General features: G+C 46.3%; 1 long non-coding RNA gene across 1 annotated transcript; it reads left to right on the top strand.

Moving 5' to 3' along the window:
- The first annotated feature begins 208 nt into the window (after positions 1 to 208).
- On the top strand, positions 209 to 5391 carry LOC110125088 (uncharacterized). Its single transcript, XR_002309970.2, has 3 exons — positions 209 to 510; positions 4063 to 4293; positions 5252 to 5391. It is a non-coding gene; the product is annotated as an uncharacterized lncRNA (long non-coding RNA).
- The last annotated feature ends 677 nt before the right edge of the window (positions 5392 to 6068 follow it).

Here is a 6068-nt window from a genome sequence, read left to right on the forward strand (position 1 = left end):
TTGCATTCTCCTGCGCATAGGGTCACTCAGAGCTGCAGCCAGAATTTCTGACTCTGCCTTCAAATTAAAACGCCAGCTATTTGTCAAGATGGATTTTCTCAACCAACCGTCTTCGCGTGTTGGAATGTCTCTGGTTGAAAATGCCCCTGGAGAGTTACCATGGCAACACCTGCCTGCAGAATGGCGGGAAGGAATCCTTAAAAGAGATTCCAAATTGCTCTGGCCACTTCCAGCCACAGACACGCACTGGGTTTTGATCTGAGCGTATCTATCTGATGACTCTGGCCTGGGGATGAAAGACTAAGAGGAAAACCCCAAGGTTCCAAAGATGTGTATGAAGCATCTCCCCAGCCTCAGGAGCAGGCTCACAGCGTCTTTATCAGGCTGTGCTGATTTTCCTCCGTCCTTCCTCCGTCTTCAGGGCTCAAGGTCAAACAGTTTAAAGCAGATTTATTTCGAACAGGAAAGGACTGAATGCAAGTTAAGGAAAGGACAGCTGGCTCAATAAAGGTGGGTAAAAGAAGATAGAAACAGTTGAAGGTTTGAAAACTGGAATTGGGTTTTGATAAAGGATTAAGATAATTTCCAAAACAGGTCAATGATTTTTTTCTTTTCCTTTCTTTCTCTCTTTCTTTCTTCCTCCTTCTCTGCCTCCCTCACTCTTCCTCCCCCCTTTCCTTCCCTCCCTTCCTTCTTTCATTCTTTCCTTGGAAATGGAATAGAAATGTAAACAATCCAGAGATTTGAACTGTAGAGTCTGACATAAGCAAGTTTTACAGTTATATGAACTCCCTTGCTAATATTTAATTAGTGCTATGATTTTTCTAAAGATGGCAAACAGCATACTTCAGTATTTAAAAGCTATACAAACTCAGTTACATATGAGTATAGGGTTTTGTGGGTGTGTGTAGAAAAGATCTATAAATGTTATACAGAGTGAAAGCCACTCAGTTGTGTCCAACTCTTTGCTACCCCATGGACTATATACTCCATGGAATTCTCTAGGCCGGAATATTGGAGTGGGTAGTGTTTCCCTTCTCCAGTGGATCTTCCCAACCCAGGAATAGAACTGTGGTCTCCTGCATTGCAGGAGGATTCTTTGCACACTGAGCTATCAGGGAACACTAATGTTATGGAAGCATCAGCCATTTCTAAGCCCTCTTGTTTGTTAAATCTGGTCACAATATTATTTTCATTGGCTAGACCACCCAGGAGGACTCCAGAAGAGTCCAGGTGACTCCTTCTCCCATCCTTTTTTTCCTGATCCCACCCATCATCACAGTCTGACCCCAGAGTAGGGACCATGTGGACACCCTGCAGGAAGGGTCTCAAAAGCACATGACCAAAAACCCCCAGACTCTTGGAAAACTCAAAAGAATGCTTCATTCACTTTTGTCCTAGGTTGTTGTGTTCGTTTCCATACCAAGGGACCACAAACCAGGTGGCATAAAGGAACAGGAATTCGAGGACTTACCTGGTGGTCCAGTGGCTAAGGCTCCACACTCCCAATGCAGGGGACTTGGGTTTGATCCCTGGTCAGGGATCTAGATCTTACATGCGGCAACAATGATTGAAGAGCCCATGTCCCACAACTAAGACCCAGCACAGTCAAATAAGTAAATATTTTTTTAAAAAGAAGATGAAATAAAGGAACAGGCATTTATTCACTCACAGTTCTTGGAGCCAGAAGTCCAAAATCCAGGTGTCAGTAGGACTGATTCCTTCTGGAGTTCATGAGAGAGAATCCTTTTCATGCCCCTCCCCTGGCTTCTGGTGGTTGCCCAAGGTCCCTGGTGTTCCTTTGCTTATAGACGCATTCCTCCAATCGCTGCCCCCACCTTCACGTGGCCTTCTCCCTGTGGGTGTTGATGACTCTTGTTTTCTTATAGGGACTCCAGTCATGATGGATTAGGGCCACTCTAATCCAGATGACCTCCCCCTAGCTTGATTTCATGTACAAAGATCCTACTTCCAAATAGGTCATGTGCACAGGTGGGAGGCCTCCCAGATGGCATTAGTAGTAAAGAACTCGCCTGCAAGAGGCACAGGTTCGAACCCTGCATCGGGAAGATCCCCTGGAGGAAGGCATGGCAACCCTCTCCAATGTTATTGCTTGGAGAATCCCATGGACAGAGGAGCCTGGCGGGCTACAGTCTGTGGGGTCACAAAGAGTTGAACATAAGTGAAGGGACTCAGCACACACACACAGGTGGGGGAAAGTGAAGTGAAAGCCACTCAGTCATGTCTGACTCTGCGACCCCATGGTCTATACAGTCCTTGGAATTCCCCAGGCCAGAATACTGGAGTGGGTAGCCTTTCCCTTCTCCAGGGGATCTTCCCAACCCAGGGATCAAACCTGGGTCTCCTGCACTGTAGGTGGATTCTTTACCAGCTGAGCTTTCAGGGAAGCCCCACAGGTGGAAGAGGGAAGGTTACAGCTTCTGCCTGTCTTTCGGGGAGGCACAGTTCAACCTGCAACAGCTGGGTTCCTCCTGAAACAGACCCCGAGACAAAGTTGTGAATGCAAATATTTAGTTTCTTTGGGAGGTGATCCCAGGAAGTGCTGAAGCACGTGGAGAAGTGAGGAAGGGAAGGGAGGCAGAAAGAGGACATGAATGAGTGGGATGCTCTTGGGGGCAGATGGGGCCTAATCCTGCTGGGGGCCCCAGAGGACCATGCAGAATGTCCTGCTAGAGGAGGTTTGGGTGTGTATGCTGTAACCTCCTCTGTAGGGCCTCGGGCTGCTGGGGCATCGCCTCCCAGCCTGTCCATTTCCTGGGAAAGCCCTCAGGCAGACCCGTGGCCATGGCCGGGGGAGGTGGCTGCCTGCAGGAACCCCAAGGCATGGAGACAGTGCCAGCAGCTTCTGCTCTGACCTCACATAGTGGGTCTTCCTCTCACATTGAGAATAAGGGATTTCTATTGTCAATCACTGCCGTTCCTTTTTTAACATTGGCAGGTAACCACTATCTGACAGATTATGAGTGAAAAAGATATTTTACTCCAAAATCACTTCCTTTAGCTATTGTCTAATGACAAATCATTCTAAAGATTTTCAAATTGATAACTGCATTATCTGAGCTTGAAGAAACCTTGTCCCTGGGATATATTTTTTCATCTTCCGTAAAGTTTGATTTGCAAGCCTGTGCCTTCCCTTCCCCAGTCTGTGCCCATCTGGTAAATTTCTATGGGCATGCTAAGTCACTTCAGGCGTGTCCAACTCTCTGTGACCCTATGGACCATAATCCTCCAGGTTCCTCTGTTCATGGGATTCTCCCGCAAGAATACTGGAGTGGGTTGTCATACCCTCCGCCAGGGGATCTTCCCAGCTCAGGGATCGAACCTGCATCTCCTGCATTGCAGGCAGATTCTTTACCGCTGAGCCACAGGGGAAGTAAATCCCTATGCAACCTCTAAGACTGAATCACATCTCTGCATCGACGATGAGCTCCTGCCAGTCATCCTGTGGTGCCGAGCACAGTGCCCTGTAGGAGGACATTATGCCATAAATGTTTGCTGAAAGAGTGAATTATGAATGAGTGAATGAAAGAATGTATGAATGAATGAACGTGGGATCATTGGTTATTTCAAGCTCTCCCTACCACACAATTGGGAAGTGCACCCTAACAGCAAAACTGTAAATTCATTATTCTTCCCAGTGTGCTGTAACCCAGGACACTTTATATTCACACAAACACCTTGAAAATAGCTACTGACAGTCTGTTCAGATGTCACTGACAAGGCCCACATGTGACCGGTTTTTCTTCCTCAATTTGATTGCTCTTTGATGTGCAGCCACGTGACTCTTCTCCCGGGCCTGGCAGTATCCTCTTCACAGCCTTTCCTCTTGGGCTTACGGTCAGCCTGCTGTCCTCCCTCCAAGGAAGCAGCTCCAGTCCACCATCCCACAGCAGGCCTGTCCCTTTGTCACTCTGGTGTCCCGGTATGTCACTGCTCCACTCTCGAGACAGGGCTACCGCTGTTCCTTGGTGCAGACATGGGCCAAGGCAAAGTTTTTATCTAACCCCAGAACTTTTGATTTCTTTCTCTGGATTTCTGTAGGAGCTGAGGAACATCTGAAACACTGGCCAATTGTCCTTCAATCAGTTATTCACTTTGCCGTCATGACTTCATCGACAATTCCATGAAACCCAGAGCTACTACCAGGACAGTTCTAGGACAGCCGTCATCCTCAGCTTCCTCTTCCCTGTTACTGCCCGTCTTGTCATCACTGTCAGCATCCATCTGTCAAGCACTGAACAGTGTGAGCTGGAGATTTCCTTGGAGCTGGAGGTGAGGTAACAGAACCCTTAAAGCTTCTATCTTAAGTGCTATTACATTGGCATTTTTTTTCCACAACCATGTTTGAACATCCATCCAACTATTTAATAAATACTTATGGCAGGGCCATCACACTAGAATACAATGGTTTAAAAGACCCAGTTCCCCACAAATATTCATAGCTGTGTTAGTCATCATAGCCAAAACAATTAAACAGACGAAACACTGAAAGAATCTTTACTTGAAACATTGAAAATAATGTTTGAAACAACTAAAATATCTTCAACAAATGAATGGATAAACAAAATGTGGTATATATAATAGAATATTTCTCAGTTATAAAAAGAAAGAAAGCGCTGATACCTGCTACAACATGGATGAACCTTGAAACCTTATGCTAAATGAAAGAAGCCAGACACAAAGGCCACCTGTTATATGACTGCATTTAAAGGAAATATCCAGAATAGGTAAACCTACTATAGAGATGGAATGCAGGTTGGTTGTTGCTGGGGGAGGGGGTACAGAGTGTGACTGCTTGATGATTTCAGGATTTCCTTTCAGAATATGAAAATATTTTAGAGCTAGATACAGGAGGTGGTTGCACACAGATGTGAAAGTACTAATTGCCACTGAATTGTATGCTTTAAGTGGCTAATTTTATGTTATGTGCATTTTGTCTCAATTAAAAAAAAAATGTTTTTTAAAGACCTGACTCCTATTCCTCACAGTCCATGAGTTCCAGTTTCATGTACAGGCCCCAGAGAATCTGTGAAGGGGGAGAGACCACAGTGTGGTGTGGAGGCAATCATTGCCATCACTGAGACCTTTAAAGGAGAAAAGGACTTGGAAACCATCAAAGGACAAAGGCTAGGATGGGATGAGCAGAGAAGTTAGACCCTGTGGCTCTGTGGTGTTCTTGGTTTGGTCCTTAATTAACAGAGTAGCCTTGTTTTCTTTTGTTTTGTTTTAGCACTACTTGGCAGCCACTGGGCAAGTTGGTGGAGGAAGAGGAGATACAAGGATGAAGGAGATGAAGACTCAGCCCACTGTCCAACCTACCCACCAGCTTGCATCCTAACAGGGAAAGAGACCTGCCCACAGACAGTGAGAAATGGGGTAGGATAAATAAATGCTGTGGGAGGGTCACATGGAACTCTCTGGTATAAGTCCAGGAGGAGGAGGGAGATAGACTTCATCCAAGAGAAGGAGTCGCTTCCTACCCCACGGGGCTGAGGGCAAGTGCCGAGGGCTTAAGAGAACTCCATGCCCCATACTCTGCCCTGCAAGCTTATGTTCCCATCAGTAAAGGAGGCCAATTGGGTGAGTGGCAGATTGTTTCCCAGTTAGATCAGCAACACAAGGGAATTAAGGAAGTGCCCCCAGTGCTGGCCGATTCTGATTCTCTCCCCAAGAGATGCTCACTTGACTTTCCATTTCCCCTGGGTTCTCCACTGGCGGCAAGAGGCGTTAAGGGGAAGGGAACCTCCTCTCTGGGATTTTGCTCTGCTAGAGAGAGTGCTCTGGGCTTGACCTGTAGTATCTTTCACAGTCATCCTTCGAAACAGGGATTATGAACACTTCTTTATGTATTTATTTTTTAAATGCTTATTTGTATTTATTTGGCTGCACCAGGTCTTAGTTAGGCTTCCCAGGTAGTGTTAGTGGTAAAGAACCTGCCTGCCAATGCAGGAGACATAAGAGAAGCAGGTTCGACTCCTGGGTCAGGAAGATCCCCTGGAGGAGGACATGGCAACCCACTCTACTATTCTTGCCTGGAGAATCCCATG

The sequence above is a fragment of the Odocoileus virginianus genome, chromosome 8 (genome assembly GCF_023699985.2).
Source record: "Odocoileus virginianus isolate 20LAN1187 ecotype Illinois chromosome 8, Ovbor_1.2, whole genome shotgun sequence".
NCBI classification, from domain to species: Eukaryota; Metazoa; Chordata; class Mammalia; order Artiodactyla; family Cervidae; genus Odocoileus; species Odocoileus virginianus.